Source organism: Ursus americanus, chromosome 31, assembly GCF_024610735.1.
Source record: "Ursus americanus isolate L20-20 chromosome 31, mUrsAme1.1.p, whole genome shotgun sequence".
NCBI classification, from domain to species: domain Eukaryota; kingdom Metazoa; phylum Chordata; class Mammalia; order Carnivora; family Ursidae; genus Ursus; species Ursus americanus.
The window spans coordinates 22995223-23009727 of NC_142157.1; positions in this window are offsets into that span (position 1 = coordinate 22995223).

Here is a 14505-nt window from a genome sequence, read left to right on the forward strand (position 1 = left end):
CCAGATGTTACGTCTTCTCACTCTGAAGAATCCAATTTATGTTTGCCTTTCTTAGAGACCTTGGGCCATTCTTCTTTGTATTCAAATTAGTTATGTAATTGTCCTTTTAATCACCACTGTCATACCATCACTCCTCACTATACTCTACCCCGCCCCAACATACCTTTTCTGAACTAAATGTCCTGAAACAAGGACTCTCTGTTTCTTCCACAGCCCTCAGCACAAGTGTTAAGGAAATACTTGTCAAATTGAAATTTATTCATTAAATACATGTAATTGTCTATAACTTCAGGGACTCAATGAAGATTCCAAGTGTATGATGTGACGATTTCATACAGCTATGAGGGAGTTTCATGATGCCTCACAGCACCTATTCCTGTGGTCTCATAGAATTATAGAAAAATCTATTATTTTGTCTTTCCCGGGGTTAGCAAAATTGCCAAAACACATAAAGCCCATTGAATAGTACTAAGGAATAAAAATATTATTTTCTGACACAGTATTAGAAAATGGATTGTCAACAATTTAAAGGACATGTTGTCCAATTCCAAGGATAATTCCCAGTTATTTGGTATCCACAAAGCAGGTTAGCCAAATTTCTGTGAGATAGGCCCCTGGGCACTATTACAGGTTGAAAAATTAACCTTCCTTGCCTTAAAAAATACAATAATTGGATAATTTTTACCAACATAGATAAGGGTATTTAAATCTTCATTTCAACATCAGCCAAGATATTATATATATATAAGAATTTGGAGAATTAACAAATATTTCTGAAACTTTGGATCATTAGCAAGTAATAGTTTTCAAGAACAAAGTTCAATTCACTTAATCTACCAACAGGCTCCAAATTCCCAAACTTCGAGTGCAAACTAGAACACCTAACTTTTGGCTGGAGATCTTCTGAGTGACAAATAGCTTCCTCTCATGCTACCAAGAGCTATGGAAAATGGCTTATGAGTGATTTTCCTGATGGTAAGTACCTTATCTTATACTTTTCATGAGATATAAACATACTAAAAATAATATAATTCCCACTCTCAACCACACTCTACTGTTCTAACACTCACTCCTTGAAAACAGATAGAATCCTGTTGTATCAGCAAACATTTTTAGCACTGTCCTCTCTAACTTGATTTCCCTAATATTAACAAGCATTCATATTTTGGAAGACACTTTACCAGAGCACAGTTAGCCTAAGTCTTTATTCAACAGTACCTGGCAGGGAGAGGTTCTGTAGGGGTGTATTCTCCTGGGAGAGGAAGACAAGGTGTTTTATAAGGCAAGAGAGCATCATCAATGTGTGGAGGAACTGTTACTGGATAAAGTCAAAAGAAATAGAGGGTGGGGAGAAACAAGTACCAGAGACAAAACCATGCAAATGCCAGAATAGGAAACACTCAAGTCTGAATTCCTTCAGGGTTTTCACAGCGTTGGTAAGTATGTTGACAGTAAAGTCCAAAACAACATAAGAAAATCAAATCTTAATAACGTACAACAAAGCTCCATTGTAAGCGGATAGCTTCTAGCTCAGTACATGTGTCATTTCTAATAGTGGATTTTGTTAAAACTCATCCAGCTCCAGCTGAGTAGAGGATATTAATTTTTGTTAACATTTTGCAGAATGTTGGTAGAAATCAATTTCAAATAATGGTTACATGAAGACTTTTTGTGATTTAAAACAATATTAGCTTTGGTTACATGATTTTCATAAGTATTTCTGTTTTGGTTGCCATGTAAACTACAGAATTAACTTTTATGCATTTTGTATTTATTTGTTCATTTTTAAAATGAATATTTATTAAACCACTGAAGTATAAGTAAAATGTTTTGCCAGGATATTATAAAAAATAAAGTGTTTGACTTAGAGGCTTTGACCTGCTTGGGATAAAATAGAGATAAAAATATTCACAAGGATCATTGGCACATGATAAGCATCTATATGTTTATTTTCCATATTGGGAATTTTAATTTATTTTACAACTAGTACATTTTTATCACTTTTAAAAACTAGAAAAACAGATAAAAATAAAATATGTTTTAAAATTAGCTGTAATCTCTCCTTCTAGATAGACAATATTAAGACTTTCCTTTCATCTTTCAATCCTTTCCCCACACATATTGGTGAATCATATGTAGCAGGGAAAAAATTAAGCATCCATAGTCTGTGCTGGCTTAGAAGAATACTATCTGTCCTCAGAGCTCTTTGTTAGTTTACAGTGCAGAATGCAGTTGTAGGAGATGGAAAGTTATTTAAAAATAAAATAATCAAGACTGTAGTCCTAACCATCTCTTTTCTGTTTGTTCTCTATTGTTAAGTCTGTTTCTTGGTGTGTGTCTCTCTCTCTCACTCTCTCTCTCTCTCCCTCCCTCTTCCTCCTTCTCTCTCTCCTTTTTTCCTTTGCTCCTTTGTTTCATTTCTTAAATTCTACATATCAATGAGATGGTTACCAGAAGGGAGGTGAGTAGGGGGGTGAAAGAAATAGGTGAAGGGGATTAAGAGTATACTTATCATGATGAGCACTGAGTAATGTAGAGAAGTGTTGAATCACTATGTTGTATACCCGAAACTAATACAGCACTGTATGTTAACTATACTAGAATTAAAATTAAAAACTTAATTTAAAAAAAAGACACCACCATGGAAAGAAGACTGGAAGGAAATATACCATTCTTTGGATGATTAAAAAAAAAAAAAGACTCTAGTCCTACTTGCCTACTTTTGCTTTTGGTGTCATATCCAAGAAATCATTGCCTTAGACCAGTGTCATGAAGTTTTTCACCTAAATTGTCTTCTAGGAATTTTATAGGTTTAGATTTATGGATTTAAATCATCAATTCATTTTGAGTTGTTTCTTTGTGTGTGGTTTAAGGTTAGGGTCCTATTTCATTCTCTTCTGTGTAGATATCTAGTTTTCCCAACACTGTGTGTTGAGACTGTCCTTTCCCTGTTGTGTATTCTTGGTAGCCTTGTAGAAAATTGGTTGGTGGTATATGCATTCTATTCCATTGGTATGTATGTCTGTTTTTATTCCAGCACCATATTGTTTTAATTACTGTAGTTTTGTAATATACTTGGAAATCAGGACATCTGATGCCTCCAGGTTTGCTATTCTTTACCAAGACTATTGTGACTATTTAGGGTCTTTTTTGATTCCACATCAATTTTAGGATTTTTTTCCTGTTTCTTTAAAAAAAATGCCATTGGGATTTTGCTAGGGATTGCACTGAATCTGTAGATATCCTCGGATAGTATGAACATCTTAACAATATTAAGTTTTCCAATCAGTAGACATGAAATATCTTTCCATTTTATTAGCCAGTCACAGAAGGACAAATACTGTGTCATTTCACTTTTTTGAGATATTTAAAAGTCAAACTCATAAACAGTATAGATATGGTTGCCAGGGGCCAAGGGGAGAGGAAATTGGAGAGTTGTTGTTCAATAGGTATAAAGTTTCTGTTATAAGAAATGAGTAAGTCCTGGGAATGTGCTGTACAACATTGTGTCTACAGTTAATGATACTGTATTATGCATTTAAAAATTTGTTAAGAGGCTAGATCTCATGTTAAATGTCCATACCATATTTTTTTTTTAAAGTAAGAAATACTGACTTGAATGATTTACATAAAAAAGGGCATTGACAGAGAATGAAATAGATGTGGAATATGGAAGGAAAAGAGAAAAGAAGATTGTAATGAAAATGAATGTAGGTAATCTGACAGAGGGAAAATAAAGCTTTGACTATCAGATGGGGGGGGCGCTGTATGTGTGTGTGTGTGAGACAGAGACAGAACAGAAGAAACTTTTAAGAAATGTGTGTCAACTATGCCACTATAAAGATTTAAATATCTTTTCAAATGTTTGGAATATGTTGTACTGCTATTTACTTAAATGAAGACCAAGAATCATATATTTACATATTTTATATAATGCCTGTGGAACTTGTACCCATTCCATAATCATTCCCCTTTTGGGAGCTAAGATGGAGGCGTAGGAGGAGGACCCCAGCCTTACCTCATCCTTTAAACACAGCTAGATAACTATCAAATCATTCTGAATACCCAAGAAATTGATCTGAGGACTGACAGAGCAAGCAGTACAACTAGAGGGAGAGAAGAGGCCATACTAAGGAAGGTAGAAAGTGAAGAGACGTGGTTTGGAAGATAAATGGATCAGAGTGCTGCAGAAGGGAGGGAGCCCTGGTCATGGAGAAGGCAAGGCCAAAGGAGAGTGGAGTGCACAGGGATGTGCACAAGGAGAACACTTTCCCAAAGCCATCTTCTGGGAAAACAAGAGGGGTTGATTTTCATGGGTTTTTGCAACCCCCAGGGCTCAAAGCCTGGAGTTTTAGAGGTTGGCAGTCTTGGCTGGGATAGAGCCCTGAGGGCACTGCTCTACTTCTGGAAAGAAGGAAGGCAAGCAACACCATGGCAAACTGCATGATCTGAGAATCACCTAGAGTGCATGAGGAGAGACTATTCACTCTGTGGAGTGCATCTGTGAGAGGTGGTGTTTGCAGAGATGCCTCTTCAGGGACAAAAGAGCCAGTGGGCACCACTTCCCTCTCCTGCCCCTCAACGTAGGCACAGAGACACCTGCTGAGGGCAGCTAACCCAGACACTGGCCCTTTGGTCTGCTTTGTTCCAAATCCCATGCCCCTGTCAAATCTGCATCTGTCCCAGTGCAGGCCTCTGCCATAGTACGTCCCTAAAGTTTGGAGTTTTAAAAGTCAGCATACTTGGCTGAGATAGAGCCCAAAGTGTACTGCACTTGTTCTAGGCAGGCAAGCAACCTGGAGAGAATGTGAAAACAGTGACCTAAAAATCACGAGGATGCATGAGGGGCAATTATTCACTCTCCTGGGAGTGCTTCCCTAAGAGCAACAAGCACAGACCCCTCTCCCAGGACAAAAAAAGCTGGCTAGCACCATTTCCTTCCCCAGCCTCTCAGCATAAGCCAGCTTCAGTAAATAGCACAGCACCAACACTGGCTGCCTAACCTGCTTACGCCAATTCCCAAGTCCCAACCCCTAACCCCCTCACTCTGATGGTACTGCTTTTCTCAGTCAAGCATGCCCAAGAAGAGCGCAGCAGGCCCCTTCCCCAGAAGGCCAGCAGACACCCTGGCACACCCCATGTGTACTGACCACAGAGTTCTGCAAGGCTTCAGTTCTAATGGAAGTAGCATCAGGTCTCATTTAACAAGCAGACCAGAGCATGCCTAGTTAAAACTGGCCACACTCTGGCCAAGGTCCAAACACTGCCCATTGCAGGCAAGGAAAGCTTCTATAAATGACTGACCTAAGGGATAAAGCAGCCCAAACAGAGCAGCAGAGTGTGCACAGCACACACCAGAGACACTCCCTGAAGCACGAGGCCCTGGACACTATATGACCTCTTCTACATAAAGCCGTTACACTCAGGAGCAGAAAACATAACAGACTTTTCTAACACAGAGAAAAAGACAGGGACCTAGACAAAATGCCAAGACAGAGGAATTCATGCCAACAGAAAGAACAAGAAAAGGTCACAGCCAGAAATCTAATCTAAAAATCACAGCCAGATATAAATAATATGCCTGAGGGAGAATTTAAAGCAACAATCATAAGGATACTCACTGGGCTTGAGAAAAGCATGGAAGATATCAGGAAGACCTTACCATAGAGATAAAACAGTAAAAAACAATCAGGCTGAAATGAAAAATACAATAACTGAGATTCAAAACCATCTGGAGGTAATGACCACAAGGATGGAAGAAACAGAGGAATGAATAAGTGATATAAAAGATAGAATAATGGGACATAATGAAGCCAAACAAACGAGAGAAAGAAGAATTATGGATCATGAGAATAGAGTTAGGAAACTCAGTGATTCCATAAAGCATAATAACATTCATATCATAAGAGGCCCATAAGAAGAAGAGAGAAAAGGGGACAGAAGATTTATTTGAGGAAATAATAGCTGAAAACTTCCCTAATTTGGGGAAGTAAACAGATATCCAAATCCAGGAGGCACGGAGCACTCCCATCAAAATCAACAAAAGTAGGCCAACACCAAAACATATTATAGTTAAATTTGCAAAATATAATGATAAAAAAAAAAAGTCCTAAAAGCAGCCAGACAGAAGAAATCCCTAAGTTACAGGGGAAGACCCCTAAGGCTAGCTGCAGATCTCTCCACAAAAACTTGGCAGGCCAAAAGGGAGCGTCATGATATATTCAACATGCTGAATGGGAAAAATATGCAGCCAAAAATATTCTATCCAGCAAGGCTGTCATTCAGAGAAGGAGACATAAGAGTTTCCCAGAGGAACAAAAACTGAAGGAGCTTGTGACCACTATGCCAGCCCTGCAAGAAGTATTAAAGGGAAGTCTTTGAGTGGGACTGAAAGACCAAAAGTGACAAAGAGTAGAAAGGAACAGAGAAAATCTCCAGAAACAATGACAAAACAAGTAATAAAGCACTACTAACTAATAAAGCACTAGGAGCAATCACTAAATACATATCCATCAATAATTCTTCTGAATGTAAGTGGACTAAATGCTCCAATCAAAAGACATGTGGTGTCAGAATGGATTAAAAAAAAACAACACCCATCTATATAAGCTTACAAGAGACTCACTTTAGACCTAAATACAACTGCAGGTTGAGAGTGAGGGAATGGAGAAACATTTATCATGCAAATGGATGTCAAAAAAAAAAAAAAAAGCCAAAGTAGCCATACTTAAATCAGAAAAACTGCAATATGTGCCCTCCTTAATACCCATCACTGGCCTATCCCAATCCCCCACTCCCCTCCCCTCTGAAGCCCTCAGTTTGTTTGTTTTTTTTTTTTTTGGAATAGTCTGAGAAATATTGGTATTAATTCTTTTTTAAATGTTTGGTGGAGGGGTGTCTGGGTGGCTCAGTCAGTTAAGCAACTGCCTTTAGCTCAGGTCATGATCCCAGGGTCCTGGGATCAAGTCAGGCTCCCTGCTTGGTGGGGAGCCTGCTTCTCTCTCTCCTGCTTCCCCTCCTTGTGCTTGCTTGCTCGCTCTTTCTGTCAAATAAATAAACAAAATCTTTTTTTTTAAATGCTAACGCTTCACCTCAACTTAGGACAACTCTATATAGGGCCATTTTGACTCCAGAGCTCTCATGTAGTCAGCCAAGACTGGTGTTGTTTCTGCAACACAGCTGGATCTTCCTCTGCCCAATGCTACTTCCATGCCCTCCCTTCCACAGGTGATTATTCCAAGTACACCTCTAATAAACATCTGGAACCCTAACCTCTGTCTCAGAGCCTGCTGCCCAGAGAAGCCAACCTGCAACAACTGGTACTAAGAATCATCTGCGAAAGGAGATAAGATGGAGTTTTGGAGCTGGGTTACTTGTCACTTTCCAGCAATGAGGACCATATCACTGCTAGTAGGCAGAGCATAGGTAACAGTCCAATTGTTAAAACTTTCACTGGTGATGAACTGGGATGGTATGTCAATCAAAAAGAATGCACTACATGCTGTGGTGAATCAAGCATTGAGAGAGATGGTGGAAATAGTAACTACAAAGATAATGAAAATGGGTGAGTCTGGTTAAACCATATTAAATGCTGGAAAAAGATAACAAAAAGCTCAGAGTGATTAGTGGCCAATTGAAAGCTATGTCTTAAATCCAGATGGTTTCCTTTGTAGTTTATCAAGTACTGGGAGGGCAGTGAAAGCTGAGGATCATGCTTAGGAATAAACTTTCAGTATACAGTTACACTGAAACTCTAAAGAAAGTTGAAGTCAAAACTAGACAGGTCAGGGCCAGGGTCTGATTGGGAAAGAATGGCTCCTGGCACATGAGAAGGATACATATGGCTTAATGGTCTCAAAATCTTGAATCCCAAGATTCCCCTGAAACTTCTGAACATGTACAAGTGTTCCACCCCTAATAAAACCTGGCATCGTCTTAAAGAGAATGCAAAAGCCTTAACATGTGCGCTTCTCAAGAGCTGCCCCATCTCCTGTCTTGGTGTCTAGGCCTATAACTAGGATTATGTCACAATATAACACATTCAGGAGCATGCTGGGCCTGATAATGGAAGAAAAAGACTATACTTCAAAAGAGCTACAAGATTAGCTTATATATACTGGAAAGAACCAGGGATATTCTCATGGGATTAGATTCTAAGGGAGTTATGATGAAATGGGCTAGTACATAAAGTTGAATGCATATTCTAAAGATTCAGGATTTAATATCCTGGCAAGGACCCCAGATGATGGTACTAGAAGCATGGAAAAATCAATGGACCACACTAAAAGATTTGTAATACCAGAATTGCCATAGAATATGGTAGAAAAAGGGATTCAAAGGCTCAAAGTAGTGTTCTTGCTAGAGTGAATATGTCATCTAAGGCCAGAAAACCTAACAAATTATTACATTCTATTGGAAATCCAAGAGACATTATTTCCAGTCCATAAGAAATACACTGGTGAAAGATCACCAATATCATTAAAAACTTCAGTAGTATATCTCCTATGTAGTCTGGGACTGACAGTAGGAAAGTCCTTTAAAGAGTCTCCCTGGTAACTATGGGGTTGATAGAAGCCCCTACACATTAGAGTCCAGGTGAATGCACATAATCATAGGAAAACAGTTGGGTGCAATTATAATGGGTAGCAAAGTTGGAAGGGAATCAGGATGGACCTGATACACAGAGAGTTGTGGAAATGGTTTAATAGAAAACGCTCCCCTAGGGCAAAATGGATGGATAGCCAACAAAGTTACTACTCAATTTGTCCCATCGAAAGAAAGGATTTATTTGAAGGCAGTTGCCACCGTATTTTTTTAAAAAGTGATGATCTGTACACCAGCTTCCAGACCTCGGTCAGGTTTTAAAGATGGAACTCATTGCCTTGAAAAAATGACTGGGTCTCCAGGAAAAAGGATCTTGTAAACAATATAGCAAGTATACACAGTCTTGATTTTCCATAGTGCTTCCCCAACAGAACCTACAGGTATTTACTCATTGAATTATGCACTGGAATTGGCGAATGAGCCGAACATTTCTAGAACTCTTTAAACACAGAGTTCAAGTTAACAGTGACACCCAGAGACCCAAAATATTATCATGGCCCCCTATTATTTCAGGGACATATGGGAACAAGGCAATAAAAAAGTCCTGGACAGGGTGGTGACCCTCGGTGAGTTCACTGGGTCCATGTACAAACCTGATGGTCACTTCCCTGGATCCTAAAAGTAAAATTGGAATGGACATTACTTAGGGATTAGCACAAACCCCACATTGGATTCTTGGCCTATAGGGTAAGATCTATCATAGTGGGAAAGACCAAGTGGAAATCTCTGAATCTGCCTCCCATTCAAGTTAAGGTAATAATTTTTTTTTTAAAAAAATTGTCATATTGGGCATGGGTCAGAGGCAGAAATGAGTGCCACTCTTAAAGATTCAGGATGAGGGAGCGATGGATCCCACTACCTAATTCACCACTCTGGCCCCTATAAAAAATAGATCCTAGAGAATGACAGAAGACTACCACAGACTTAACCAAGTAGTAGATTTAATTGCAGCTATGTTACTAGATGTGGTCATCGTTGCTAGAGAAGATTATTAAAGCCTCAGGTACATGCAGCTGTTGTTTTGGTCAGTGAATTTTTCCAATCCTATGGAGGGTCAGAATCTGTTCACATTCCCATAAAACAGACAACAGTATATACTACAAATTTTCCCAAGGGCTCTGAGTCTCCCAGCTTCTGTTAAAATATTGTCTGAGAAGTATGTGGACATCCTTCAGAATATCACATTGATCCACTATATTGAATGTTCTCATACAAAACACCAGGCAGCTGGCATCCTGGAGACCTTTGTAAGACACATATACTCCGGAGATGAGAGATAACTTTGCCAATACTCAGGGCCCTGCCACATCAATAAGATGTTTAGGGATTCAGTTGTCAGAGGCACACCAGAATATCCTGTCCATGATAAAGGACAATTTATGACACCTTGTAGCTTTCACCAAGAAGAAGGAAGTACAAAGCCTGATAGATATCTTTGGATTCTAGAAGCAGCGTATTCTATACTGGTAGATGCTCCAACCCATACACTGGGTGGCAAAAAGCCTGGAGCAGGAAAGGGCTCTATAGCAGATCCAGACTGTGGTGTAAACAGTCCTGCTCTTTGGTCCGCACTACCCATTAGACTCTATGATATTGAAAGAATCAGTATTGGAAAAAGTTGCCATGGGATGTTTTTGGCAAGCCCCACATGAGAATCACAATGCAGAGCCTTAGAGTCCTGGAGAAAGGCCATTCCACCTTCAGATATGCTCCTGGAACCTAGTACAGACAGTGTCCCACTGATGAGACAGCAAGAGATCATATGGCTACAACTGCCCATCTTGAGGCGGTTTCTGTTAGGCCCACCAAGTCTTGATGTTGGGTAAGCCCAACAATAATCCATCACAGGTAGCAGTAATACATCTGGGATCAAACCAGAGCAGGACCAGAGAGCACAAATAAGCTCCATGAGCAGATGGACCACACCTCCAATCATCACCATAGTTGTACTAGTACCTGTGTCTAAGTCACACTGAGGGATTCCTTATGTTCAGGTGACAGGGGAGGGGAAAGTTCAAGCTTGATTCATGGATTGGTCTTCTTGGAATGTAGTTGCAAGCTGAAAATGGATGGCAGTATAAATCTACTCAAGTACAGCCTTGAAAAACAGGAGAGATGCACCTGGGTGGCTCGATCAGTTAAGCATCTGCCTTCAGCTTGGGTGATGGTACCAGAGTTCTGGGATCAAGCCCTGCATTGTGCTCCCTGCTTAGCAGGCAGTCTGCTTCTCCCTCTTCCCCTCAGCCTGCTTGTACTCTCTCTCAAATAAATAAAAATAAAATCTTTAAAAAAAATAGAAAAGAAAATATTCTCCCCGTGGCCAGAACAATGTACGTGGTCAGACATTTTATGGAGAAAGAGACATTGCTTAAGGTTAAAATATATACAGACAGACTCTTGGGCAGTAAAAATGGCTTGGTCAACTGGTCAGGGACATGTAAGAGGAAGAAAGATTAGAAGATTAAGTTCAAGGAAGTCTGGCATAGAGGCATGAGGATAGGCATGTTGAAAGGGCATGAAGTATGAAGACATTCATGTTACTGTCCATCAGAAAGCATTCACTATGGATGAAGTATGACTCAACTAGATGACATTAGCCATCTCTGACGTCAGTTGTTCCACTGCTGGCACAATGGGCACATGGCCATAATGGCAGGGATTGAGGACTTTGGTGGAGTAAAGATGGACTCCACTTACCAAATGTACCACACTCCAGCAAAAACTAAACCCTAATATGGCACCATTTCTTGGCCATTTGCTGGCAAGATGACCACAATGGACCTTTTCAACCCTGGAAGAGATAGAAATTTATTTTAGTATAAATAGATACAACCAGTACAGCTTATGCTATCCACGTTCTGCAGCTCCTTTGATGAATAATCCCTTTTTCCTTAAGCAAACCCAGAAATTCTCCAACTGGGTTATGTAAAAGCCATCAGGAAGAGGCACCTCCTGGCCAAATTGGAGGCATTTAGAGCATCAGAATACATAATGTTAGTAACATATCCCATGATGATTTAAATGATTATAAAAATAAACAAAAATTACATAGCAAATATGCCAGAAAATTAATTACTTCAGTACTTGATGACATATGAAATGTTTACATATTTTTGAAGTATCCCACTATAAAATACTTATTAATGACAAAAGAGGAAAAAGTAACTTTATAGTAGAGACACCTGGAAGTCACTGTTTTGATCATTTAAGTGACCAAAGTGGACATCATTAGTAATGGAACAAATTGAAATCACATGCCATTTGACAGGATGCCATGAAGAGAACACAGCATTCACTATCAAAGATATATAACCTGAGTTTCATCATCGGAAATATTAAACAGATGCAAACTGACTGATATTCCACAAAATAAGTGTCCCATATTTCTGAAAGTGTCAAAGCTATTGTTATGAACAGAATCATGTCCCTCAAAATTCATATGAATTTTAGATTGAAGCCCTGACCTGCGGTGTGACTGTACTTAGAGATAGGGCCTTTAAGGAGGTAATTAGGTTTAATGAGGTCATGAGGGTAGGATCCTAATCTGATAGGGCTTATAAGAAGAAGAACAGAGGGAGATAAGGAGTTAGAAAGAGAGAGAGAGAGAGAGAACAAGAGATCTCTTGGTGTCCATGCAAAGAGGAAAAGCCATATGAGGACACAATGACAAGATGGCTACCTACAAGCCTAGAAGAGAAAGAGGTCTTATCAAAAATTGGCACTGACATCAGCTTGATCTTGGACTTGCAGCCTCCAGAACTGAGAGAAAATTAATGGTTGTCGTTTAAGCCAGTCTGTGGTATTTCGTATAGCAACCCTAATAGACTCATACAGCATGAAAATCAAGAAGACTAAGTAACTGGCTTTGCCTTTCTAATTTGTACACATGAATCTTGGTTAAGCAAAATAATTTCTAAAATTATATTAGCTATATTATTTGTCTCAAATGTCTTCTTTATGAATTTTGTAGAGAACATTGTGGTTAACTCCTCAAAATCCAATTCCACCTTTCCTCCACTACGTAACAACAATATGATTGAGTAAATTACTTTAGCTCTAGGAATGATTTCTGATTAATATAAACCAATCATTGCAATTATAAAACTCTTCTTACAGAGTGGTTTCTACCTTCAAGCTTAAACCAATCACAATGTAGCAATCCCCTGGCAACAGAGACGGATTTCTAAACTATTGGCCAAATTAAGGAAGAACACTTCTTCAAAGCTTGACGAAGAGATGTGCTCTTTATTCCACTAAACATGAGTGAAGAAATAGCCATTATCCTGAAACTCCAAGAGGAACAAGCCTTAAAAAGAAGCGTATACTTTGTATACCAAAGAGCAATAGTAAGGATATAGGGCCTTGAGGACATTCTTGTACTACTGGATCAACCAATCTTGACCTTTATTCTATTTCTGGACTTCTAGTTGTGTGACCCATTTTCATTAATGATTGCAGTCTAATTGACTTATGTTTTCTATGTTGCAGATTAAAGCATCCTAATTGAAGCAGTAAGCAATTAATTATTTTTTCAATAAATACAGAATGAATACCTACCATGAGGCAGGGACCCTCCTATATGTGAACAAAGGAGAAACAATTGCCTTTGCCTCATACAGCTTATTCTAGCCAATTATCTTTATTTTGATTCCCCATCCTCTCTACTTCACCTACCATCACTTTACACATTGCTCTAATCTTTTGTATGCATGCTGGAAGACTTATTCTGGTTTGTCTACTTCAGTGCTTAACTGATTTTCTACACCACTAATTATGCTGCTTATCACCTCTATGACAGATCTTTCCTCTTCCCTCTACTTCCCTACTATGTTTTTAGTTTCTTCACCATCCTCTCCCAATGTGAATCCATTTTGTATCATCCATTCTCACTTTCCTCCTTATCTATTAACACTTTATCTCGTATTTTCTATCTTTATGGGTTTTTTAATAAATAAAGGTAATTTCTTTTTTATACTAGTGATGATGCAAACAATATCTTAAGTTGACCTCCTGCAGTATTTTCCACTGAAATCATACTGTCTTCCTTGTAACTTCACCTGTTCTCCATGATCTTCAACAATAACAAAAAAATTAAATCCTCTATTTTCTTCAGTTTCTTAAGTTATACAAACTTCATTTGTTATATGTTTATATGTAATATACAATATTAATATATATAACCACTTTGCATAAAATTTCTGTTAAAAGGGGTGCCTTGGTGGCACAGCAGTTAAGCGTCTGCCTTCGGCTCAGGGCGTGATCCCGGCGTCGTGGGATCGAGCCCCACATCAGGCTCCTCTGCTATGAGCCTGCTTCTTCCTCTCCCACTCCCCCTGCTTGTGTTCCCTCTCTCGCTAGCTGTCTTTATCTCTGTCAAATAAATAAATAAAATCTTTAAAAAAAATTTCTGTTAAAAAAATGATAAGCAACAATTTTTTCAATGAATAAAAGCACGCTTTCTACTACCAAGGAATACAAAGTCTCAAAGAAGATAAAAGGTAGAGCCTAATTAATAAATCATTATTCACTTCCCTGGCATAAAGAAAAAAGGGCAAATGTAAAATCTTATAATCTCTCATAGAATGGATAAGTACCTGCAAACAAACTTTGAAAGGGCATAATGGCAGATAAGAATTGAATATTAACAAAATAAGTCTGGAATATACCTTTATTCTGTTTTGTGCCAGGAAAAATTAAACTCCCCACTCCTAACTACTCCAGCTAGAAGAAAAACCACATCTGAAAATCAGTGATTCTGCCACCTTAATTTAAACCCTAATGAAGACAGAATTACAATATGGTAGTTTAATTCATGGAGAGGATAGGATACATATCGTCCATTAACACAATTTAATAGAAATAACTTTTGTACTATCCTGCATACTGCCCTTGTCCTCTAAA